Genomic DNA, 27,914 nt, shown 5'->3' with positions numbered 1-27,914 from the left:
TGTATAATCTAGTCTACACCAGTTCAGGGACCCCCAGTCCCTACTCTGGCGTGAAACTGGACAAAGGAAAGGGGAGTGACCACTTCCCTGTCCATCACCACCCCAGAGGTGGTGCTCAGAGCTCCTCCAGAGGGTCCCTGGGTTTTGCCATCTTGGATTCCAATATGGCAGGGTACTCTGGGAGCATCTGAGTGCCACTACCAGCAGGTGACGTCAGACCCCCCCCTGATAGGTGCTTACCTGTGTAGCTGACCAATTCCCCCTTCAGGGCTATTTAGGGTCTCTCTCTTGGGTCGTTCTTCAGATTCAGATTGCAAGACTCCAGCAGGAATCCTATGCATCCTGTACTTCACCTTCTCACCGAAGAAACTGCAACAGGTCCCCCCAGGAACCCTACAACTGCAACAAAGAAGCAAAGACGACTTCTGCAACATTGTATCTTCAGTTCCTGCCAAAAACTGTAACTGTTTCCAGATCGTGCATCCTCCGAGGACTGCCTGTCTTCAGCCTGCAAAAGAAGAATGAAGGAATCTCCCTTGAAGTGAAGAAGTCACTTCCCTGCTTCATCAGGCATGTAGGAGGCTGGCCTGGCTTATAGTGGGTACCTTGTGGTACTTACACCTTGTGCCAGGTCCAGTTATCCCTTATTAGTAGAATAGAGGTGTTTCTAGCAGCTTAGGCTGTTAGAGGTAGCTATGGCAAAGCAGCTTAGGCTGAACTAGGAGACATGCAAAGCTCCTACTATACCACTTATATCATATAGCACAATAACACAAGAAAACACAATAATCAGAGTTACTAAAAATAAAGGTATTTTATTTTAGTGACAATATGCCAAAAGTATCTCAGAGGATACCCTCACTTAGGAGGTAAGTAATATACACAAATTATATGTACACAAACCCAAAACAGGTAAGTAACAGTAAGAAAAGTAGTGCAAACAATGTAGAATTACAATAGAATGCAATAGGTAGACATAGGCTTAGGGGCAACACAAACCATTTACTCCAGAAGTGGAATGCGAATCACGAATGGACCCCAGGCCTATGGGGGGTGGTAGAGGGTCGCTGGGAGTGTGAGAAAACAGTAAGGGTGTCCAAAATACCTCACCCCAAGACCCTGAAAAGTAGGAGTAAGGTTACCCTACTACCCCAGAAAGACAGTATAGTCGAGATAGGGGATTCTGCAAGAACCACAACTGCTACCAAATCACTGAAGACAGATTCCTGGACCTGAGGACCTGTAAAGGAAGGGGACCAAGTCCAAGAGTCACGCGAGTGTCCGGGGGGGCAGGAGCCCACTAAACCCCAGATGAAGGTGCAAAAGGTCTGCCTCTGGGTGGTAGAAGCCAAAGATTCTGCAACAACGGAAGGTGCCAGGAACTTCTCCTTTGGTTAGAAGATGTCCCACGGCGTGCTGGAGGACGCAGAAGTATTTCCATGCAGAAATACCTCAAACAAGCCTTGCTAGCTGCAAGAGTCGCAGTTGAGGATTTTGGGTGCTGCTTGGGACCAGGAAGGACCAGAATGTTGCCCCTTGGAGGAGGAGACAGAGGGGGCGCTCAGCAACTCCAAGAGCCCACACAGAAGCAGGCAACATCTGCAGAAGTACCTCAGCAGGCACTTAGAAGACCTGAGGCAGCAGTCAACTCAGAGTCACAAAGGAGGGTCCCACGACGTCAGAGTCCAACTCAGCAATTTGGGCAATGCAGGATGGAGTGCTGGGGAACCAGGCTAGGCTGTACCGAAAGGAAGTCCTGGAAAAGTGCACAGAAGCCGGAGCAGCTGCAAATCAGGCAGCACACAGTTTTGCTGTATGGCGTGGGGAGGCAAGGACTTACCTCCACCAAATTTGGATAGAAGGGCCACTGGACTGTGGGAAACACTTGGACGCAGCTCCTGTGTTCCAGGGACCACGCTAGTCAGGATGAGATGGGACCCAGAGGACTGGTGATACAGAAATTTGGTGCCTGCATTGGCAGGGGGGAAGATTCTGTCGACTCACAGGAGATTTCTTCTTGGCTTTCAGTGCAGGGTGAAGGCAGACAGCCCTCAGAGCATGCACCACCAGAAAACAGTCGAGAAAGCCAGCAGGATGAGGTGCTACAAAGTTGCTGGTAGTCGTCTTGCTACTTTGTTGCGGTTTTGCAGGCGTCCTGGAGCCGTCAGCGGTTGATCCGTGGCAGAAGTCGAAGAGGGAAGTGCAGAGGAACTCTGGTGAGCTCTTGCATTCATTATCTGAGGAAAAGCCCAGAGGAGAGACCCTAAATAGCCCAGAAAGGAGGATTGGCTACTGAGAAAGGTAAGCACCTATCAGAGTGGGTCTATGACGTCACCTGCTGGCACTGGCCACTCAGAGCTGTCCATTGTGCCCCAACAAATCTGAATCCAAGATGGCAGAGGTCTGGGACACACTGAAGGAGCTCTGGGCACCTCCCCTGGGAGGTGCTGGTCAGGGGAGTGGTCACTCCCCTTTCCTTTGTCCAGTTTTGCGCCAGAGCAGGGCTGGGGGATCCCTGAACCGGTGGAGACTGGCTTATGCAGAGATGGGCACCGCCTGTGCCCATCAAAGTATTTCCAGAGGCTGGGGGAGGCTACTCCTCCCTTGCCCTTCACACCTATTTCCAAAGGGAGAGGGTGTAACACCCTCTCTCAGAGGAAATCCTTTGTTCTGCCTTCCTGGGACCAGGCTGCCCAGGCCCCAAGGGGGCAGAAACCTCTCTGAGGGGTTGGCAGCAGCAGCAGCTGCAGTGGAGACCCCGGAAAGCAATTTTGGCAGTATCCGGGTTCTGTGCTAGAGACCTGGGGATGCATGAAATTGTCCCCCCAATACCAGAATGGTATTGGGGTGACAATTCCATGATCCTAGACATGTTACATGGCCATGTTCGGAGTTACCATGGAGACGTTAAATTTAGGTATTGACCTATATGTAGTGCACACATGTAATGGTGTCCCCGCACTCACAAAGTCCGGGAAATTTGCCCTGAACAATGTGGGGGCACCTTGGCTAGTGCCAGGGGGCCCACACTCTAAGTAACTTGGCACCTAACCTTCACCAAGTGAGGGTTAGACATATAGGTGACTTATAAGTTACTTATGTGCAGTGAAAAATGCCTGTGAAATAACGTGGACATTATTTCACTCAGGCTGCAGTGGCAATCCTGTGTAAGAATTGTCTGAGCTCCCTATGGGTGGCAAAAGAAATGCTGCAGCCCATAGGGATCTCCTGGAACCCCAATAGCCTGGGTACCTAGGTACCATATACAAGGGAATTATAAGGGTTTTCCAGTGTGTCAATGAGAATTGGTAAAATTAGACACTAGCCTGCAGTGACAATTTTTAAAGCAGAGAGTGCATAAACACTGAGGTTCTGGTTAGCAGAGCCTCAGTGATACAGTTAGGCACCACGCAGGGAACACATATAGGCCACAAACTTATGAGCACTAGGATCCTGGCTAGCAGGATCCCAGTGACACATATCAAAACACACTGACAACATAGAGTTTTCACTATGAGCACTGGGCCCCGGCTAGCAGGACCCCAGTGAGACAGTAAAAACACCCTGACATATACTCACAAACAGGCCAAAAGTGGGGGTCACAAGGCTAGAAAGAGGCTACCTTCCTACACCCCTCTGCAGCAATGACTGGTGGCGTGGGTCCCCACTCCTGATGAAGTGTGTGGATCCAGCAACATGGGTGGTGGAGTGAAGTGGTCCCCATGGTCCTGACGTTCAACTGTGCACCTTTGGCAGAGGTAAGAGCTTGCCTCCCCCACGCAAGAAAGTACCCCTGTGCACCACGTGTTTTGCAGTTGCCAAGGCTTGTTGACATCCTTCCATGAACTTCTTCGTGCACTGTGCAGCTCCGGCCCCCAGCACTCCTTTCTGCGATGCACAGCCTCCTGCATGATTCTCCGGCTGCGTGGGATCCCTTTGTGTAGTGCTGCGTGGGCCTCCTTTCGCACCTTCCTTGTCCCCGCGCTGTGGGACTCCTGTTAGTGCTGCCTGGTCTTCTGAGGGCTCTCTGAGTTGTCCCTCTGACTCCCCCTTTTGGGTAGAGTCTACCAGGTCCCTCCTGGTCCTGGGCAGCACAATTTTCCACTAACTGTGAGCTTTGCGTGTGCCAAGGCTTGTTGACGGAATCCAGAAACACAAACCAGACTGCAATCATTCATCTAGTGTGGGACATCATCTGCACCAACCAGGAACCTGCATCTGTCTTGGGTGCAGTTCTCCATCAGTGGTTCTTCTTTTGCACCTTCATCCGGGTTAGCAGGGGCTCCTGTTATCCCTGGACTCTTCAGTGCTTCTTGGACTTGGTCCCCTTCTTCTACAGATATTCAGGTCCAGGAATCCATTGTTGGTGTCTTGCAGTCTCTTCTGGTTCTTGCATAATCTTGTTTCTCGCGCTCTTGTGTGTTCTAGGAAAGGTACTGTGATTTACTCCTGCTTTCCTGGGCTCTGGGGTGGGTTCTATTACTTACCTTTGGGGTTTTCTAATACTCCCAGGACCCCTCTACATACTACACTTGCCTAGGTGGGAAACCGACTTTCGCATTCCACTTTCTTAGTATATGGTTTGTGTTCCCCCTAGGCCTATTTCGAACTATTGTGATTTTCACTAATTGCACTGTTTTCTAACTGTTTTTACAGCTATTTCTGCATACTAGTGTATGTAATTTGTTTAATACTTACCTGCTAAGGGAGCATAGTCTCTATGGTATTTTTGGCATTTGTGTCACCAAAATAAAGTACCTTTATTTTTGTAACACTGAGTATTTTCTTTCATGAGTGTGAGTACTGTGTGACTACAGTGGTATTCCATGAGCTTTGTATGTCGCCTAGATAAGCCTTGGCTGCTCAGCTACCCCTAGAGAGCCTGGCTTCTAGACACTGACACATTTCACTAATAAGGGATACCTGGACCTGGTATAAGGTGTAAGTACCTTAGGTACCCACTACAAACCAGGGCAGCCTCCTACAGCACCCTTTACATATTGTTGGAGTTTAGCAGAAAATCGTGGGTCTCCTTGGCATAAAGGTGCCCATCTGTGACGTTGTGAGCTTCTTGACATAATTCTGAGTCTCCCTGGCACAATGGTAAGGGAATCCCTGCCCAAAAGAACAGAGGAGGCGAAATATGACCATTTATGGTAGCTGCAAATGTGGGGACTTGATAAAGATGACAAGCCGGTCGTAGGGCCAAACATGTATACACTGCAAAGCTGACATTTCCTCACAAAATCTTGAATTTTTTCTGCACATGAAAAACGTTTGTTAGATGGAATTGGGAAAATTCAGACTGAAAACGTTCTATTTGATAGCAAAATGTCTGCCTTTCCAAAAACTGAATAGCCTATTCAGGGGTGCAAAATTAATATATTTAAAAAAATATATTTAAAGTTGATATCGAAGTGGTATTTGATGTTGAATTTGCAAGATTTGTTGCTGGACAAATCTGTTGTTTCATGAACTATGTGGCTTCCTTTTATTCTCTGTAGTTCTAGGTGTGTGTGATAGTATCACAGCTTCTCTCTGATGCCTGAACACAGCGCTTAATTTGTAAAAAATTAAGTGCTAGGTCCAGAGGTATTATTCACCGGTCCCCTACAGGTTCCATAAGCCACAGTACTTTATGCTACAGGTTTAAAGTTATTTTGTTTCAGCATATATTAAATAGCGTTGCTGCTTTAAAATACACACACAGAAACACCAAGCGGAGAAGTGTGGCTCAATGGTTAGAGCGGCAGACCCTGAAGCAGAGATCTGGCACGGACCAGGGTTCAATTCCCACCTCAGCAGGTCTTGGGCTCAATTCCCTTGGACCAGATAATTCTCGCCTCGGTGCCTAATCTAATTAATGAGTCCCACTCTGCAACTCTGGGCAATAGCTTGCTTAATCTCCACAACGGCCCCAACAGCGCTTGGATGCCTGGCTTCACCCTGGGGGCACCTCACAGGGAAAAGCCAGGAGGGGTTCCATAGCGGTATGCGTACAGCGCCTTGAGACCCTAACGGGTGAGTAGTGCGCTATACAAGTGCTAATTTACATTTTTAATTTACATTTACAAGCCATGGTTCCTCTTGAAGGTGCTGGTATTTAAAAAAAAAAAAAAAAAAAAAAGTGCGATAGAAAGAGTGTAAATTGCTGTAGATATCAGTGAGAGTGAAACCTCTTCCGTGTCGCTCGCCAAGGTTGCGTTACATTATAAGACCCTCACCAGCTCCATGAGTGGCGCGTTCTTTACCTCTGGTGTACTAGTGGCCGATAGCGTCATCGTTGGCTGCAGCCAGGAGGAGGTCTCACCGCTGGATGCGGAGACATGGCGGGATCTGCAGAAAGTTGTGTTAAAGGTGAAAGTGATTTAAAACTACCTCCATAGCCAGGTAAATTCTTAACCTGTTATAACTGGGATAGTGCAAAGGATTAAAAACATCTGTGATGTGATGGGAACAAATTACATGTCCCTCACATGCAAAGGTCAACACGTTTCGGCCTACTTGTATCCAGGTATCAAGTCGGCTTTCGTCAGGACCAATCAGGCCTGGCATTCAGGACGGGGAAGTGGATGCGATTGGAGTGAGACCAGCTTGCTCTAGAAAATTATCCAGAAATGTGCAGATTCCTTTCTGCAACTCTTTGGGACCAATCTTTCCCTGCTTGAAGGACCTACAGGCAAGCCTTTTGGGTCCATGAATCAATGTACTTGAGCACAGAAGATTCTAGAAGGTAATGTCATCCCTGATCTATTGGGATCTGTATCGAGATCGGTCCTGGAGAAAGCCAATTACATCTCCGGGTGCATGTAGGCTGAAACATGTTGACCTGTTGATTTGAGCTGAGGGTCTTACAATGTATGGGCAACCCTGGTGAACGATGTTCAAGTGTTTACAAATAAGTGTTGATGCTGAGCACTGGAAAACACAGGAGCAAATTAAGCACTGCCTGAAGATGGAACCTTGGTGCCCCTGCCAGCTTCCTGGTCTGATCCTGTTCCTGTAGATTGTCTCTATTTTGAGAAGTGTTGTTGCTGTGAGGTCTGTCTAGCTTTGCTATCTATGGCTTGTGATTCTGAAATATGTACGACTTTTAATCCCCTCCCCCCAAAACAAACAGCTTCCCAGCTGATTCCCAGTCATAACATGCTGGGGTTGCACTTTGAAAGGTACTTAAAGTGCAATAAATGGAAATAGAACTGTTATAGGAAATGCAAAAAGTGAAACTGTTGGACCTCAGCACCTCTGTGCCTCTAAGGCTTGTGTGACACCGATAAACACATTAGAGTATCTCACTGGTGCCTGCTTCACAAACATTGACTTTTAGGTGTATTATGTGAGGGTGGTTTGGTAAAGGTTTCTCGTGGGTAGAAGCCGCCTGCGTTCCCCACCACTTCCAGAGTCCTCCAGGGGGTCCTGCTGTGTAGGTGAAGGTGGGGCTGGGGGGGAGCCCAGAAGAACATGCCCACTCTGCCCTGGACATTGGCACCTTTACTGTTCTTTTGGACCCTTCTCCACCGCTTCTTGTACTCCCTGAAGGCATCGGGTATGATTTCAGGCGACTCACACCTTCCCATCGCCATCTGTTCTTGGAGATAATACCCCCCCTCAGTGCTGTCTTTTGTAATCCGTCTCTCCTCCTGGCACCAGCAGCCTGTTTTCTTGGTGCTTTTATTGAGACGAACGGATCAGACCTTCCTGCCTGATAGCAAAGCACTTTTCAGGTCACATGACAAACTATCCTTTCTACTTTAATGCGAACTTTCAATGAGAGAATATTTGTAAATTGCATGATATAAACTCTCACTTCTCCTAAGAGCTGTCTAATCCTGTAACAGAAATCATTTTTTTAACACTTAATAATGTCAAACTCATTTCCTCCCTTTGTTTTTCCAGACGGTCTTCTATTTCACTGTCATTTCTTTTGCAGACACTGTTTGCTTTTCTCTTCTTTCCTCACTCTCTTCTCTTTTGAAACTTTTGTTCGTCCCAGTTTCAGTGATCTTTGCACAATAGATGTGTCCATCTTCTTCTTGGCATTTGACTCACTTCCTTTCTTGTCTGCTCAAGGGACTGTGTCGGTTTCACTTCAGAAAGGGTTCAGCTCCTGTATTCTCTGCCTACCCCCTGTTGATATCTTTTCTACTGAGAAGGAACAATTACTTTCCATCATCTTAATCCTCAGGGAAAGACCTTTCTGTTCTAACAACACAAGTTTCCTGGCGTTCCAGCAAGGACGTGCTGCACAGTCATGTGTTTTCAGGCCAAACAAAGCCTTTCCAAGGCATGTGGGTTCTTTAAAATTAATTCATTTACTTGATTATCAGTAATGTATTTTCTATAATATATGGAGCCTGCAGTCCCTATATAAAATGGAGGGCTCTAACAGTTGAGTTGTGAGGCCTTGAGCCACCTGTAATAAGAACATGATGTACCCATTCAATTGTAATACATTATTGCAGTTGAGTTGTAATTAGGCCTGGGAGGAGTTTGCAAAGTGACCAAAAAAACTCTGCCGCGCTACACGAAGGTCTGCACGTGGCAGAGTGGTTTAGGTCACATCGTTCGCACTGATCTTTAGTGCCCGAAGTTTGTCCCGCGTTGTAAAATCAGCACAAACCGCACCACGCGCAGCGCAGGGGGGCGCTGCTTCTTTTCTGCCGCTAGAATACATTTTCTACTCGAGCGGCAGCTTCCTCAACACGAACGGAAGGTTTCTCAAGGCAAGCTGTAGCAACCATCCGTGACCGACCGCATTGAGACATCTCCCCGGAAGGTGGTCTGGAGTAAGATTTTCATCGCGGTCACAAACTTAACGTTGGCAAGTGCAAGCAAGGAAAAACTCTGCTATACAGAGTTTTTCACAACTCTGTGCACTAAGCGGAGCGTGGAGTGGGAAAAACTCCACAAACTCCGCAGGCGGAGCGGAGTTCACCGCCCAGCCCTAGTTGTAATGCCCTCATGCGTGCTGCCAGCTGCCAAGGTGAAAGTCAGGTCACTGAGCATCACTGAACCTACAGAATAAACAACTCAAACAGAGCTGACTTTTCATTCTTATCCCTTTTTCTGACATGAACACTCATCAACAGAAAACAGACATTTATAGAAACATTACTATGTTTTCCACTCTATGGGTCATTACAGGAAAGGTAGAATTGTTGCATGTTTTTACGCATTCTAAGCTGGAGCATCCTGAATATGAGTTACATTAAACAGATTCTAATATCTTTTTACAACACATTACTGACTTTGTGGTGTATTCAGTTTGCTCTGCAAGTTTCACTTTTATTTTTTGGTGTCTCCAACCATATTATCTCTTTCCTTCAAAATAGCAAGATTCCAAGGATTTAAGCAGGTTTTATGAAGGGAGTTGGTGTGTCCATGTTCTAAAGGAATAAAATATCCCCTGCCTTTCGTTATAAGGATATTGCAAGTCAACTCATTCTGCTACATGGTAACGCGACATCTCTGGAACTTATGATGAGTGGCAGACAGTACGTCAGAGCATACCTAATGTGCCAACCAAAGACAAGTGATCTCTACACACAGCAGAAATCCCAGCAAAAGCTAGTTACCATAGGCAGTGTTTTCTTCCTAATAACTTTTGCGTCTTTTAACAAACTTTGAATAAACTTTCCAAAAAAGAAGATCATCCACCTCATGTTCTACCTGAAAAGCTTCAGGTTGATCTATCAAGTGGGTGCCTAGAAAAAGGGAGGGCTCTCAAAACACATTTCCTCATACAGTCTCTGAAGGGATTTTTGAACAGCACTACAGACAAAATTACTGAACAGAATTACATCAAATTTGGCAGAAAGCTAGATCTTTATCCAGGAAGTGTGCTTTTTAGGATTTAGTGTAAATCTGTTCACTAGTTTTTGATAAAATAAGGTTCATATTTCATAGAGATCTAGATGGTTGGGTTTGCAGAACTCCCACTGGAGGGGGCTTTTTTCCCAAGTGCATCCTTTCTCTTGGTGAAGAGAGAGGGTCCCAGGAATCCTGCATAAGCTATAACCAAAGCTTAACCTCTTAGGTGCTGGGCCTTTTCACCCCCAGTGCTCAGCCCTTTTGTGGCTCTTTGGGGTAGTTCGCGCTTAGGCCTTCATTACTTTTTGTCCACATAAGCCATCAATTCAAAATTGGCGTCCTTTTTTTCCAACATCCTAGGGATTCTAAAGGTACCGAGAGTTTGTGGGTTCCCCTGGAGGAGACCAAGAAATTAGCCGAAATACAGCTAAAATTTCGTTTTTTAAAAATAAAATGGGAAAAAAGGGCTGCCGATGAAGGCTTGTGTTTTTTTTCCCTGACAATTGCACCAACAAAGGGTTTGGGGTGCTAAAATCACCATCTTCCCAGCTTTCAAGAACAGGCAGACTTGAATCAGAAAACCACATTTTTCAACACGGTTTTGGCAATTTTACTTGGACATACCCCTCCAGTTAGTGACAGAAATGGGTGTGAAACCAATACTAGATCCTGGAAAGCTAAGCATTTCTGAAACATAGACAAAATTCTGAATTCAGCAAGGGGTCATTTGTGTAGATCCTACAAGGTTTTCCTACAGAAAATAACAGCTGAAATAAAAAAATATTGAAATTGAGCTGGAAAATTTCTCCACGTTTTACTCTGTAACTTTTTCCTGCAATATCAGAATTTTTAAAGCAATATATTGTTACGTGTGCTGGACTCTTCTGGTTACAGGGATATATAGGGCTTGTAGGATCATCAAGATCCCTAGGTACCCAGAGCCAATAAATGAGCTGCACCTTGCAATGGGTTTTCATTCTATTCTGGGTATACAGCAATTCATTTGCTGAAATATAAAGAGTGAAAAATAGCTATCAAGAAAACCTTTGTATTTCCAAAAAGGGCACAAGATAAGGTGTTGAGAAGCAGTGGTTATTTGCACATCCCTGATTTCCGGAGTGCCCATACTAGCATGTGAATTACAGGGCATTTCTCAATTACACGTCTTTTTAACACACTGTCTTACATTTGGAAGGAAAAAATGTAGATAAAGACAAGGGGCAATAACACTTGTTTTGCTAATCTGTGTTCCCTCAAGTCTCCCGATAAAAATGGTACCTCACTTGCGTGGGTAGGCCTAATGCTCGCGACAGGAAAAGCAACATGGATACATCACATTTTAATATTGAAATCTGACGTGTTTATTGCAAAGTGCCTACCTGTAGATTTTGGCCTCTAGCTCAGCCGGCACCTAGGGAAACCTACCAAACCTGTGCATTTTTGAAAAACTAGACACCTAGAGGAATCCAGGATGGGCTGACTTGTGGGGCTCTCACCAGGTTCTTTTACGCAGAATCCTTTGCAAACTTCGAAATTTGACCAAGAAAACACTTTTTCCTCACATTTCAGAGACAGAAAGTTCTGGAATCTGAGAGAAGCCACAAATTTCCTTCCACCCAGCGTTCCCCCAAGTCTTCCGACAAAAATGGTACCTCACTTGTGTGGGTAGGCCTAGAGCCTGCAACAGGAAATGCCACAAAACACAATGTGGACACATCACATTTTTCTAAAGAAAACAGAGCTGTTTTTTACAAAGTGCCTAGCTGTAGATTTTGGCCTCTAGCTCAGCCGGCACCTAGGGAAACCTACCAAACCTGCGCATTTTTGAAAACTAGACACCTAGGGGAATCTAGGATGGGCTGACTTGTGGGGCTCTCACTAGGTTCTGTTACTCAGAATCCTTTGCAAACCTCAAAATGTGGCCAAAAAAACACTTTTCCCCCACATTTCGGTGACAGAATGTTCTGAAATCTGAGAGGAGACACAAATTTCCTTCCACCCAGCGTTCCCCAAGTCTCCAGATAAAAATGGTACCTCACTTGTGTAGGTATGCCTAGGTCCTGCGACAGGAAATGCCCCAAAACACAACGTGGAAACATCACATTTTCCCAACAAAAACTGAGCTGTTTTTTGCAAAGTGCAGAGCTGTGGATTTTGGCCTCTAGCTCAGCCGGCACCTAGGGAAACCTACCAAACCTGTGCATTTTTTAAAACTAGACACCTAGAGGAATCCAGGATGGGGTGACTTGTGGGGCTCTCACCAGGTTCTGTTACCCAGAATCCTTTGCAAACCTCAAAATGTGGACAAAAATCACTTTTTCCTCACATTTTGGTGATAGAAAGTTCTGAAATCTGAGAGGAGCCACACATTTCCTTCCACCCAGCATTCCCCAAGTCTACCGATAAAAATGGTACCTCACTTGTGTGGGTAGGCCTAGCGTCTGCGACAGGAATAGATCACGCAATGGTCAATGTTGGTCCTTCCATGAGGCAACGGTTGACCCTGGGGTGATCCATTCCTGGCGCAGGCACTAGGTATAGGCACTCATTTGGGATAGTGTTTTTATCAGGACAGGTGAGGAATCACTGGGTGGTAGGAATTTTGTGGATCCCATCATATTCCTATAGTTTGTGTGACAGAAATGCAAGAAAAATACAGTTTTTATTCAACATTTCAGCTTTGCAGGGTATTCTGGGTAAGAAAACTTTGGGGAATCCACACAAGTTACACCTCTGTGGACTCCCCCAGATGTCTAGTTTCCAGAAATGTTGGGTTTAGTATGTTTCCCTATATGGCCGCCAAACCCAGGACCAAAAACACAGGTGCCTGCCTTACAAAACCAGTTTTTTTTTGTGATAGATAATTTTGATGTCTCCACAATATGATTTGGGCGGTGGAATTTGGGGCTAAACTAAATTGGGGAGCTCCCAAGAGAGCACTCTCCCTCTGTTCTTGCTGCCGCATTCACCTGCTCTCTGGGTTGGGCTAACCCACTATTGCCCCGTTGCACAGACTGTGCTTGCGAAGGGACAGCAGGACTGTCCTCATCACCTCCCTCATAATTTACTGGAAGATGAGTTATCGAATGGGACTCCTCCGACTGAAAAATCACTCCCAAAGTCTGCGCCATTGTCCTATCCCTCAGATGCTGTCTCAGTATCTGCTGTCTCAGTCTCTGATCCTATGTCAGAGCTGTCCTCTATAACCCGAGAGATGGCGTCAGCAGCAGTCACCCATCAAGATGCCATCTCTGCTTTTGGCTAAACTGTTGCTCTAAAACACTAGCCTACGTAGACAGTCGCAAAATTGCTGGTGTGTGTGTGATACGTGCAACAGTAGAGGTCACCTTACCTGCGCTTCTTCCCTCAATCAGCACGTTCTTTCAAGACACTCAAACACCTTGTCACATACCATTCGTCACAGTCTTTAGCACCTCCTGCGCCCAGTACAAGAATCATAATTGATGCTCCCACTCCCTACTCCTCGGATTCCCACATTACCACCCAGCAAAAGTGCCCTTCATCTCTCCATAGCCGCTCCCACCCCGCACATGCATTTCATTTGTATTATAGCGCAGGTAGTGGCTGACTTTACTAATGTACTTAGTTATTTACATAAAATACAGATTTGCTCTTTGCAGTAGTGATATAAACCTTCTGCGCTTCTTTATGGCACTAAAACTGCCACTAGACAAAAGTCTGATCCTTTTGTAGCAGAAACATAATCACAAGACTTACTTGACTTATTTATTGCTGCCTAAAAGCTACAGTTGAAATACGTCAGTTGAAGTAAGTGCATTGCTTTGAAGACGCAGGCTGCAACTGCAAGATAACTGGTGGCAAATATATATATATATATATATATATATATATATATATAGAGAGAGAGCGAGAGAGAGATCACTTTTATATGTGGGTCTGGTTTTCCTGGGGGCCGATCGCAATCCCCAAGGAAACCACACATGCATTGACAAAAGTGATCTATATATATATATATATATATATATATATATATATATATATATATATATATCCACATGTCCTTATGTGCACGTTGGGTGTGGTATATAGTTGGTTTGTGAGACACTCTCAATTGTTACGTGATCAAGGCTATGGCTGAAACGCGTTGTTCTGGGAGGAAGCATTGGTGAATAAAGTCTTTTGGACCTCCACTTGGTGTCCGGTAACTTTCTGCATGTAACAGGAGGATTGTTGGTAATAATATCTATACATATATATATAGATCTATATATTTTTTTGTAGTTGTATGGTTTCCTTGGGGGCCAAAATGGCCCCCAGGGAAACCCTACAACTACTAAAAAAAAGTATTGCCCCCACAGGGGGTCGCCCTGCCCACGGGCGACCCCCCTGTCAATTTCTTTCTTTTCTTTTTTAAATTAGCCCCCAGAGGACACCTACCTCCATATAAAAAAATATGTCCTGGGGGGGCAGGAGGAGAGGGCCATTTTCCGAGGGGGCCGACCCCCCCCCCAAGTGAAATCCCTCGCGGCGCGTTGCCGTCACAAAGGGGCGGGTGGGGGGAGACATTGAAGAGCTTCTGTGTCTCCCGGGGTTTTAAAAAAAATATATATTTTTAACTCCCTCCCTGATTTCGGCCACTGGTCGTGACCCTCACCATGGAGGTAGTGCGGGCATCGGACAGTGGCCGACGCCCACAGCAAAGGGGTTAAAGCCATGTTATAGTGAGAAATTGTAAATGTATCTCACTTTACATTACAAAAAAACCTTAAATATTCACTGAACAAAACAATGGTTAATGTAATGTTATAGTTAGGTAAAATTTCAGTGACAACCTAACGTTTTAAACTTCAGAAAATACTGAAGTTCACCAATTATAGGTATCTCTAGAACCATATCCTGTGCCCTGAAATAACTATAACTCGCCCCGCCATGTGTAGTCTTTTCATCAATAATGTCATTTTTGATGTTGCAGTTATTTTATCAATAATGTCATAGATCATGTCATGAGTGATGTATTTCGTTGGGTAAATACCAGTACATGATGAGACAGGCCCTGAGCCCAACTCCTCGCAAGCAAGCATTCCCATGACCTGCGCTAGGCCCTGTAATCAACCTCTTGTAAGCAGCAAACCCCATGCCACCTACGGCCTTCTGGTATGTACAGCATATGGTTGGTCTCGCAGGTCTTGCACATCCTAACTGGACTCAGGCAGACTTGCTGACTTTGTCAATGAGGCATAAAACCAAAATATAAGAAGTGAGCATATTGGCTTTTTGAAGGAATGAGCATATCTGTCTGTCTGTCTGTCTATCTGTCTTGTTGTGTAGCTGTTTTAGCCATGTTCTGAACATGTTGTTTTAGCTAACTAGGCCTGCAGCTGTGCACTTTCAACCATCTACATTTTATGCGGCATTGCTTTGTTTTTCTAGCAATAGCTTCATTTGCGGGGCTGTTTTATTCCTCTCTATCTTATTATCCTTTCACCTACAAAAACATTGTGTTCTTAGTAGGACATGCAGCTCACTTTGTGCTTTCTCCAAGGCTATAGTCACATACGGTTGCCAACAAACGTGGTACGCTGTGTCTCCTCCATTCATAGAAAACAACACACTCAGACATGGGGACCATTTCTTAGAATGTCAGCAGTTTTATTATAAAACACCCCTTAGTCCCAGACACGTAAGAGGGACATTCCAGATAGATGACCACAACCGTAGGTTGATCGCTGCAAGCTTCGCGACAGCTCCCTGCTTAGACGGCCAAGCCCTGAACAGGATGGGGACAGTGTCTCTTTAGAACTCAGGCCTTTTCTTCAGGTATGAGGGATGATGTTCTTCCAGGGGGAAACCCGAAAGGCAGATTAGGCTTAGTATGCTGTGCTCATTCCTAGCATAGGCTAGGGGTTATAGATCCACTCCCCTGTTTAAACAGCATGGTAGGACTGTTCTTGTGTTTTAAAGTTTTAGTCACATACCTGCTCCTATTGTCTTTCATTATCCTTGTTATTACTATGCACATGTTTTTATTTAAGATGCAGATATTTTAATAAATGCTTATTTAAATATCTTCTGCCTCTGTTGTCTTTACCCGAGTGAGATTTTAGTAACTGAGAGAAAGGGATACGATCAGATGTACTACGATTCCCTGGGGAGTCTATCTTACCATGCGCTAGGTTGCCACAGTCATCTCGGTCAAAGATGGGGCACTGCTTGTTAGCCAGAAACCCTGTATTAGGCCGACAAGTGTCACCAAGTGTGGAATTGTACTCAGTACCCACAACCTAGGCGATCCTACCGCCTGAATCCAGTAGCCTCATTACCCTAATGAGAACCTACGCGACATGGCGCCACAAACGTTTGGTCAGGTACTAAAAATCAGATCCTCCTCAGTATCTCTGTCCCACTGAAGGCTAAAGTCACCTCGATGCTATATACGGAGACGTCCGTGGTATTGAGGATTTCCTCCTCAGCTAGGTAGCTGAGACCTATCCTGAGCTGTAGGTTGTTCAAGCTTGAACCATAAAAGGATTGATCCCCAGTGGTGTCCTTGTCTCTTAACACAATAATATGGTGAACCCTCAGCGGGTACCAATAGTATTAAATATGAGAGGCCCCCTAACTGCACATTTATTGGCAAACGACAAATCGGCCCAGGCGGGGTGCAGTTACATTTCTTGTTGAAGCTCACGCTGCCTATAGAACAGAAACATTCTTTTCTTGGGTCACCTTTCCAGCAGTGGATGGGAAGACAAATACATTTCATAATTTTACACCAGCGAACCCTCCTGCACAATATAGAGCTTATGCATCCTTAAAGATACCTTTACCCCACACAATCTTAACAGTTAGGTTACGTCCATTGAGTAATGCTGGCCCGACCTGGCCTTTATTGGCCACATATACACCACATCTTGACGCAGCAGCAAAGGCGGTAGCTGAGGTCCACCGCTGATATACAGAAGTCACAACATATAGATTGTTAGTACAATTTGTCATGCAAATGTCAGCTGCTCCAGCAAAAGCACATGCAGCAGTGCCAGGTATAAACCCTGCAACTGTACATTCTATCATGGGTAAAGTACCCGCCAAACAGGAGGAGATTCCATACGGGACCTCAGGATAAAAATAGAATTTTGACAATGTGCTTGCCTTTCAGGATGGTTCACACAATTGAAAATTGCAACACATGGGGCACAGTATTTGCCGCGCTCTACACACCCACACACGGTACACCAACACTTGCCAATCTTCCGGAAGTGTTGAAACAAATTCAGGATGAATACGGGGCAGCCCTAAATTCGGGGATACAATAAATAGGTAATTTTGCCACTGTATTTTCAAACATAGACTGACAGTGCGCACGCAGCTCCGTGACGTTCCGGCACAGGATCAGGAACGTGAGCTGCCAAAAATGATTGCTGAAATACACTCCAGTATAGGTCAAGATAGTTTGGGAGCCAGACGGACTAAGCCACAAGTACAAGGTAGATCCAATAAGGATACTGCCAAACAAACACCTGAGGGGTCTAAAAAACGCTGGGATAAAAAAACAACAAACGCCTAGAAAAGAAAGGGAGAATCTCCGCATTCGGAGACCCCACAAAATATATACAACCTTAGAAATAGCGATAACATAAAAATACCTGACAGATATCAGATATCAGTATACTGATACACACCAATCTCGTTCCTTTCAGGACTCACTGGAAAAAAGAAGAGAGGTGGGCGGTGAGATCAGCGGACTGAGTACGTGAAACCGAGAAAGGACTCACAACGCTCATCAGAAGTTTCAGTTAAAAAAGAAGAGAAACTTCCACAACAGAAACCACAGTTAAAAAAGAAAAAAGTGGCAGCAGTTGCGCTTCGTCATGCCACTCAAGAAGAGGGCTTTACTAAAGAACAAGAAGTGGGCACTAGCGCTGCTCAACAGTGCAGCAGAAGTCACAAAGTTCGCAGGGATCTTCTGGAGCATCTATAGGTGAAAGCAACGGATGACTATCTACAAGTAGGGACTGCGGGCATGAGTATCTTCACAAAAGATAGAGTGTATAAAGTAACTATTCAATTAGAAGGGGACATAGAATGCATAATAGACGCCATCTTTTATGATATTTTGCTGGCCGAAAAAGATTGCCCACCAGTATTTGTCCGAGATCTCCCATATGGAGAGGACATTATTGAAAAATCCTTTTCGCCCCTTGTGCCGAACGAGCTCTTTGAAAAATATGCCATTGATTGGACAGTAGTGCAGGCACCTGCACTATATCGCAATCATGTAGGGTGGGACGAAGATTCCCCCTACCATATAATACCAATAAAATCACCACCTCAGCCCCAACCTGAATATCCAATCAAATACGAGGCGAGAGCCCCGGTGAGGGAAATCCTCCCACAATTACAGTACCAGGGTGTCATTGAGCCCTCAGACTCATCAATGAACAATCCATTATTTCCAGTCGCTAAACCCGACAACTCACATAGAATAGTCTTAGACTATAGGCATTTAAATAGTCACACAAAAACATATGCTATACAAAACGCACATAGTACAGCATTAATGAATAACATTGTGCAAAGAAAATACAAAACAACCCTGAAGGTATCCAATAGGTTTTTCTGCAAAAACATAGCACCTGAAAGTAGGTACTTAACAAGTTTCATCACTTTAGACTCTCAATAAAGATTTTGACGACTCCCACAAGGCTACAAGAACAGTCCTGGACTGTTCTCAACTCGTGTGACATCAATATTACATAATATGGACCCTGAGGCATTGTCCTATGTGGATGATGACCTCATAAAACTTTTTAGATGGGGTAGCCTGCGTTGTTGTAGGATTTGCCAACATTGGCTACACATTTACAACTTTTTTTTTTTACAGTACAAACTTCAATAAAACAAAAATAGCCTTTCTCAGTGTCCTATTTCTCGGATACGAGTTGTTGGGTGAAGGCAAGAGCCTGGCGCCCCAATTTTTAGAAAAATGCACACAACTACCAAATACAATAAAGAAGCTCTGGTCAGTGTTGGGCTTTCTGAATTTTGGCAGAACATATATTACAGACTATGCACAATGCATTAAACCATTATATGTCCTAATACATCTTCACTTTATCAGCAAATTCTGGACAGTGAACACACACGCATTCTCAAGGCATTAAAAAAAGACATGCTTGAAGCAAAACATTTACACACAAGGGACAACAAAAAACATTTGGTCATCAGAGTAATTGCTGGTGCCATTGGTTTCATCTATGTGACATTCACTGAAGGTGAGACTGTCCCAATTGCATATAAATCACACCTATACTCTACAGCCGAACAATGTTTTGCTCCCACTGAGAAAATTCTCACTGCTGTTCAGTTGGCTGTCATTAAAGAAAGACCACTAGCCCAGGGGAAACACATTACTGTTGTATCTCCAATTCCAGCCCTTGAGGCTGTTACCAAAGCAAGTTTCCCGAATGCTAAAGCATTACATCCACTTTGGATTCAATGGGCAACGTCTCTGACAACAACTGATGTTGATTACGTGTTTGACTCCAAATTACACACCCAAGAATTCCTACAATACGAACTGGAATACCCTGTTCCATCAAATACACTGCCTATTGAACAATACAAAACAAATTTGTACACCGATGGTTCAGCACAACCTGCTCTAGGCACTAAACACCAATACTCAGCTGCTTGCGCAGTTGTGAGTGGGTATATGAAGGATGGCATGTTCCATCCAGAAAAAAAATACACACAGACTCTAGGGTACTGTACGGCACAACTCCCAGAGATTAGCGCTCTGGTGATGGAACTAAAACATACGGATCCTGAGCAGATGACTCTGATTATCTGTGATTCATACCACTGTGTCCAGTCCTTTAATGAATATCTGCATTACTGGAGACAAAATGGGTTCAGAGATTCAAAAGATAATACCATAAAACACAGAATTCTCTTGGGGAAGGTAGTGAATATGAAGGAAAAACTACTGAATGTCCATGTTGTACATACACTAGGACACCAACGTATTGGAATACACGTTGAAGGCAACACTTTGGCTGATGAAGCAGCAAAGTCTGCAGTAGCAATGGCTTCTGTCACAGCAGTAACACTCTCTAAAACAGGAGTGGATGATGAAATATTAGCAGCTCTAGGAGCGACGGCTGAGGGCAAACCTATGCCCAAAGCCTATCACACTAAATATTCCTACCGGATGGGCGGCATGTTTGACGCAGAAGTAAAGATTCCAGGTGTGGGGGTCCGAGTGATTCCCAACAAAGATTTAAGGCCAGAGATAGTAAAAAACAGGGCATGAGGGAGTTGCATCTGCACATGCTGGTGTGGCAGTTACAATTTCAATATTGCAATCAGGCTATTGGTGGCCAGGTCTTTACAAACAGGCCAAGCAGTATGTCCTTTGCTGTGACATCTGCCAACAAATAAAAGGCTCCATTAAATGCCCACCGAAGATACTCCTCTTAATTTCCAACAAAGCTTTACAATCTGTGTACTTGGACCATTTTGATCCCCTGACACCAGACAGAGCATACAAATACATACTAGTCGCTGTAGACTCATGCTCCAGATTTCTATGGGTATGGCCACAACACTTCGCTGACGTTTGAACTATTATTAGAGATTTGCAAGTCTTTGTTGGTACATATGCTGTAGCGGCTTTACATTCACACCGGGGCCCTGCTTTTGCCTCAAGGGCTTACAGAGATAGGATGGCTTTGTTAGGGGTCCAACTGCATTACTCGTCTCCATTTCATCCTGAGGGAAATAGTGTTGTGGAGCGACAAAACCCCGATCTAAAGCAATCCTTAACAGCAAGAGTATTAGGCACGGGTCGTAGATGGCTTACACACCTGTATGGAGTTCAGAGAACACTTAATAATCTGCCTAGAGGGTCCCTGGGGGGAGGGGTACGTCATATGAGTGCCTGTTTGGAGCTCAAATGTATGTTCCAGATCTTGATGGTCCTGGCATGGAGGTGGCAGATATGCCTTTTGACATAAAGGAGCGTGTCACTGTCTTTCAGGAGTTACATCACTTCTGTGATAACAATGCATCTGCCAGTGTTGCCTCCTCTGGAATTAGGGATGTGCCAGAAACATCTACCGGCTGGATTCCCAAGCTGGAGGATCTAATATGTGAAAAGATTGCTGTGAAAAAGGAGTTTGGTCCTTCTTATCGTACACCGGTCCAAGTACTGGGAATTCACTGTATCAGAATTGTTATTCTACCACCGCTGCCTGGTTCGAAAGAGAAACGCGCTGTCTCCATTGACAATATCAAGATACACCATGTGGCCGATCCTGCACAGCAGACCTAGAGGACTCCTGAGTAGTGCCTGACTCCCTCCCACTACAGACCCTCCAATGAAGGAATAAAAGGGCAGGATAATACAGCAAAGATCCAAAAAAGGCCCCAGAAGAGTTTTGAGTTAAAGAATTCCAAGACCTCTTCAGATCAGAAAATAAGTTTTTATGGGTGGAATTCCAGAACACTCTTTCATCTGCCTGTACTCTCGGGGCACAAGAATAGGGACTCTGTATGTCCCAGGAAATCCTTGCAGGTGGTCACTCCAAAGATTGAATATTTTAGACCTTGGGGGGGTTATTACCAGGAGGACAGTGTAGAACACTCCCATCTATCCCTTATTTGTGAGGTAGACTGAGAAGTTAGGCTGGTCATCCTTGAAGGGGGTAGGAATCACTTCTAGAGAGTCACAGTGAATTATGTCCCTGTCCCTGTCCCTGTCCCTGCTCTGCAATAGCTACCAAAGTATTGATCTCTGGGTAATTTTATCACTTTGAGGGTTCACCGTGAGAATGGTTGTTATTATTCATTGAGGTGAGTATTCACCAGCCCCAAGTAATAATCCAATTCCTTAAACCTGTGTAAAGTAATTGTTACATGCATTCCCCAGGGACCTTTGGGTTGTAGTAATATATGAGTGAAGGTTTGTTTGTAGAGTTGCTCTAAATAGCGTATAATATTGGGTAACATTTCTTTCACCACCATGCAATATCTATGAATGTGGGCCGCTCATAATGGGAAAATAATTCTGAACTCTAATTTTCTTATTCATATTCTTATTTTTGTTCTTGGTCTTATGTTTCTGATGTGCCCTTGTGAGCTCATCCTATATCATTTGCTGGTGATCACTGAGAACTTGCTGGGAAGTTTTATGAACTTTTTATTATCATCGCCCTAAGGACGACTAATTCATCTGGATTGCTTTGTTGTCATTGTTTCTTCTGTCATTGAGCAGTGCTTCGCCCTTGACAGTACCGGGTTGAAATGTTATAAAAATATATAGATTTATAGATGGGTAACAGTAAATTACAGGGATGTTTTTCACTGAGGGCTTCTGAGTGAGATCAGATGGACCACAAGAGCAAAGCTTGAGTTGTCTATGATGTCACTCAGAACCCTGAGGTGAAAAAAATCCCCGTAATTCACTTTTTACCCATCAACTTTTATGTCTTGCTTGGCCCCAAAATCATCTTACCCACTTTCAACTGCTACTCAGGGGCAGAGGAGCAATGGGGGAACTATATATAGCACTCTCCTCCCTGTGCCAAATTAAAAAAAACACCTTACCTGCAATCCTTAACCAACCTCGACCATCTTTACTGTCTTTCTTCCCCTTCCTGCAGCTATGCTCTCTGCTTTCATTCAAAGCAAAAAAGCAGAGCTGTGGGGACAGGCTCCCAGAGAACCCTGTTAACCTGACCCTGGAAGGCCTTTATGACATCACAACATTGGGTATGTCACATAATATTGAGTACACACAAGCGTGACATTGGTGTAATGTTATGCTCATGTCTGTTTCATATAATGCATGTTCCTTTGTAACGGTATCTTTGGAAATTGCTAAACAGTAATGATGCACGCGCGCTCTGTTGTAATGTTTCGAATGAACGGGAGCATGGGTTGAACAGTGAAGTTGTTAGATATATATTTATGTGTGTGGGTTGACAGTGGGGATTCATTTGTTTGGGCTCCTGTACATTTGAACATCTATGCAGAGGCGGACCCTCTGTTATGGCGGCGGAGCGTCACCCCAGTGCTGAAAGGCAGAAAAATAAAACAATAATAAAAGTACTTTGCTATCATTTTATTTTTCCGCTTCCAGAGGGCAGGGTGGGCCAGCAACCCCCACGTCACTAGGGAAGAGGAGTAGTGGTGGTGCACTTTAAATGCACGTGGCAGTTTGGTCATCCATTTGAGGCTGGCCAAACTGATATGCGCACTGCAAACTCTCCACCTGAGCTATATTTTACAGCCAGGTGGAGACCAAGCGCAGGCTCCCACTCCCTCTCTGAGTGGCATTTCAGCCCGCTCAGGCCGATCCCAGTGTTTCTCTCATGCTGTCACCCAGCATGAGAGAAGTGTCTTGATTGGGTAGGGCAGGGAGCAGAGAAGCACCGAGGCTGTGGGAGCACCGAGGTGGTGTCTGGTCGCTCAAGTATGTGCTTTTAAAAAGATTAATGTATTATTCTCCCGCCAACCACCACTCCGCGCACTGCCCCTCCGTCCGTGTCTGGCAGCGGCCACCACAGCATCTATGCCATATGGAAAATAAACAGAAGGTTAAAGGAAAATACTTGTGTCTGTTTGGAAGCCATTAAGGGGTTAATCTGGATTTTCCTTCCATAACCAGTTTTGTTATCAACTGTTTCTCTTTCAAAGCAGTGAGTTATGACATTTAGAAACAGATATAAACGGTAGAGGGTCTCTATGGGAGACATACATAACAATGTGATCGTTGGCTGATTTACCAATATTGCTATCCATAGGGCACATGTACAAAATCTCGGAATTGTGATTCCAATTAGGAAATCACAATTTGTAATGTAAGAAAACTGAAAAGTTTTCAATAGTAATTCCTAATGGGTCGCAAATCAACCTACCTCATGAATATGCATGAGATAAGTCACAATTTGTAGCCCATTAGGAATAATAGGAGTCAGCAAATCATCAGGTCCGTGATTGCTTTTTAATAAATCAACTTGTTTTTTTTTGTTTTTTGTTTTGTTTTTTGCAATCAGTTTTCCTTAAAGGAAAACTGGATGCATTTAAAAAGAAAAAATGAAACTTTGAAGTTTCATGTTTTAAGAGCAGACAGTGGTCCCTGGAACCACTGCCTGCTCTTAAAAGATACTTGTTTCCCATTCTCAAAGGGGAAGGGTTCCCTTGAGGACTCTTGTGAATGGGTTACCAGCTAATTCAAAGAGTCAATATAAGTATTTTGTGACCGTAATTCAGTCGCAACACATTCATGCAACCCATTGAGATTCGGTAGTTGGAAGGGACGCCGTAAATACACCCCTTCCAAACATCGAGTTGCAAACACAAACTGTGGTTTGGTAACCTGTTACCAAATTGCAATTTGTGTCTTGTACATCTTTAAAAGCAGTTTTTCAATCGGATAAGGCCCGATCGCGCTGTTTCCAGCTGCAAGAATGGTTGGTTCATTCGGCCTTAAGTTCCTTATATCGAAGAGTCACAGACGTGGTGCTGAGGGTGAGATGGAGCGTTGCAACTAGCAAAAGAAATGGGGCTGCGGTGCCAAGGCAGAAATTCTATCTACCCATGAAAACTGGGGTGTCTTCCATCCACACTCTGAGCTTAGGTAGGGCAGTAAGGAGACTGATGCAGAGCCAACAGTAGAAGCTGATGGATGGTCCCACTGGTTGGAAAATCTTACTGTCTGCAGCATTCACCACTCGCGTCCACTTATGTGGCCACATTTGCTGGTGGGCGTTCCATACGTAGTGTGGTTCTGTCCCTTGCAGTGTTCGCCTGATTTCCAGATCTCCATCTGAAGTCAGAGGCAGCTTCTGCTGGTGTGAATCTGTGCTTGCAGTTGGCACTGTCTTGCCTTCAAGTCTGCAGCTAGTCTTGAAGAGCTAAGTCTGCTCTCATGGTTGTGGCCACAGAAGGACCTCTCCATGTTTGAGTTTCTCTACTGGCGAAAGATGTTAGTGTTGAGTGGTGTACTATAGTCTTCCAGAAGGGAAAATGGATTTCTCTACTTCTTGCCTGCCTTGCCTGGGCAAACTGAGGATCCATTTTTGTAATGCCTTTATGCCTGGTAATTTTTGCCTGGTAGAAACAGATATTGCTCTCAAATGTCGTTGGTATTCTCCCATATTCTTTTGCAGACTCCAAGCCCCCATTCTTCATGTGATCCCGACTCAGCCGCAAATATGAGTTTATACCTGAATCAGGATTAAAAGAAGTGTACAACTTCACACCAAGCAGTTTTTTTCCTTTACACATTTTGTCAGGTAACATCTGACAGAATTTGTGCACGAACTAACCCACAAGATTTTATTTTCCAGTTTAAAATAGAGGACAAAGTACGGTATTATCGCGTTAACCTCTGTCCCAAGTGATGCAGATCTCGATGAGCATTAGCACTGCACCAGTAAAGAGTGCATCCTACAGAATCGGTATTTACTTAGGGCCTGATTGGATATAATGCACTTATAATACGGCTGACAGGATATCCGTCATGTTTGTAATGGAGTAACCTATCGGCCAAACTCTAAATCAGGCCCTTAGTGTGATCCTAAACTCCACCAGGATCAGCCTTTCTATCTCAAAGTTCACACCAGCAAAAGTGAAGCTTTGCCATCACTGGTTCAAGGACTCCTTGTTGTTCTGTCTCATAGTCTAGGTGGGAGCATCTGTTTCCGACCTTCCCACAGCCACACAGGTCCGCACTAACAAGGTCACACCTCGGCTCTCGCCCCAGAGCCTTCTCTGCATCTAATCCGCTTCCAGGTGGATCTGTGAAAGAAAGTTCTCACCGTGATATCTCATCTTCTAGATCTATATTTCGCAGAAATATAATTAATTGGCTCATTGTCCTTTTTAATTGATTTTTCAACCCTTTTGAAGTTGTAATACACAGTAATAATTTATCTTTCAAGAGCTGCATCTTCACTCAAGGTCTCTATCTCTCCTGGGCAGGCCACAGCATCAGGCTATTGTCTGGGCACCTTCTGATGCAAGAGGCAGCATCCATGTCCCAGTGTGGGCCAAGGAACAGGCACCAGCCATGGGCAAGGGTGGAGGGCACCTTCAAGGAGAGGTAACGGAACAAGGCGGTGGAGAGGAGAGAGAAGAGCTTTCTAGCAGGGCAATGTCTAATTTAAATAATTTATAAAGTGCATGGCTACCCGAAGGCTTCCCAGCCACTCAGTGATTCATTCATTCAGCTGTTATAGAACTTTGATGCAAAGCACTTTCACCGTGGTGCCATACTTGGAGGGCTCTGGTAAGGTCTGATGCATTTTTCTTTTTTTTTGGCCATTTTATATAGCGCAAACACAACCTGAATGTATTACAGAGCTTTACATGAGCACCAGCTACATTGCACAATGTCACATTATTTTTTTGAGATGGGGAGACTCAGGGGAATATTTAGCAAATATTTCCATTGCCCTTGTGCCATGCAAGGTAGTTCAAGGGCGACACAAAACCTAGAATGATATTTACCCAGCCATGCAAGTACCTGGCCCCGTGTGGCTTGGTAATCTGGAGTAACGCAGGGCAGTACAAGCCGCTAGCTTTCATTACTCTGCCCCAGGGAGGCTGGGTGTTCCCACGCATCGACTCATGCATTTTCACACAATCCCAGATTTACCAAGATTTGTTAACCTGGGAATGTGACAAAACTGTACGCCTTCCCAGGGGAGGCGTAACAAGGAGAAATATATTTTTCTCCTTGTTTTTCTCCTCTTTCCATGTCTGTTGTATTCTGCAGCACACATAGAAGAAGGGAGCAGCCTCAGAGGATTGTTTTGTGCAGGAAGGTGTCCCTTCTTGCACAAAAACGATCCTGTATGCAATGCAGAGACTTTTGCACCATAGTGCAAGTGTGCCAGCATTGGAGCTACACAGCAGTTTGTGCACCAGCACGGGCAGAGTGCAGGAATGCTCCAAATCTTGAAACATATGGTGCATTCCTGCCGTCTGTCTTTCAAGCAGCACCGTACAGCAAGGTGTGATTTGCCTAGAACAATTTTTAAAACCATATTTTTCTGTTCTCTGCTATTAAATAAGATACAAGCAAAAGTCTTCGAACTGGTGAGTAAATCTCGCCACCCGAGCACTAATCCTCAAACTGGTGGGTAAGCCCTTGCAAATGAACACTAGTTTCCAAGCTGAGTGGTAAGACCTGTCAGCCAAGCACTAGTCTTCAAACTTTGGGGACAGCCTCGCCACCAGAGAACTAGTCTCTAAACTGAGGGGTAAGCTCCATCATCCAAGGACTAGCCTTCAAATTATGTGTTTAGCCCCATCACCCGAATACCAGTCTTCAAATTGCAGGGTGGACCCCGTCACCTAAGAACTAATCTTTAAACTTTGTGGTGAGTCACTTCACCTGAGCACTAGTCTTCAAAGTGTGAGGTAAGCCCCACCATTTGAGCACTTGTCTTCAAACTGCAGGGTTAGCCCTGTAACATAAGCACTAGGTTTTAGAGTGTGGGGTACACCTGGCTTAAAGTATGGGGTAAGGTCCCCCCACACGAGAACTAGACTTCACAGCGAGGGGTAAGCCCTGCCACCCCAGCACTAGGATTCAAACTTCAAGGTTAACTAGATTACCTGAGCACTAGTCTTCAAACTCAGGGTTACCACCACCACTCAAGCACTAGTCTTCAAAGTGTTGGGTAAACCCCACCACCGAACACTAGGCTTCAAAGTGTGAGGTAAACCCCACCACCGATCACTAGGCTTCAATGTGTGAGGTAAACCCCACCACCGATCACTAGACTTCAAAGTGTGAGGTAAACCCCACCACCGATCACTAGTCTTCAAAGTGTGAGGTAAACCCCACCAGCGAGCACTAGACTTCAAAGTGTGAGGTAAACCCCACCACCGATCACTAGACTTCAAAGTGTGAGGTAAACCCCTCCACCGATCACTAGTCTTCAAAGTGTGAGGTAAGCCCTACCACCCAGCACTAGTCTTCAAAGTGTGAGGTAAACCCCACCACCGAGCACTAGTCTTCAAAGTGTGAGGTAAACCCCACCAGCGAGTACTAGACTTCAAAGTGTGAGGTAAACCCCACCACCGAGCACTAGACTTCAAAGTGTGAG

The sequence above is a fragment of the Pleurodeles waltl genome, chromosome 11, assembly GCF_031143425.1.
Source record: "Pleurodeles waltl isolate 20211129_DDA chromosome 11, aPleWal1.hap1.20221129, whole genome shotgun sequence".
NCBI lineage: Eukaryota > Metazoa > Chordata > Amphibia > Caudata > Salamandridae > Pleurodeles > Pleurodeles waltl.
The sequence above is the reverse complement of the archived record's forward strand: the minus strand, read 5'-3'. Positions refer to the sequence as shown.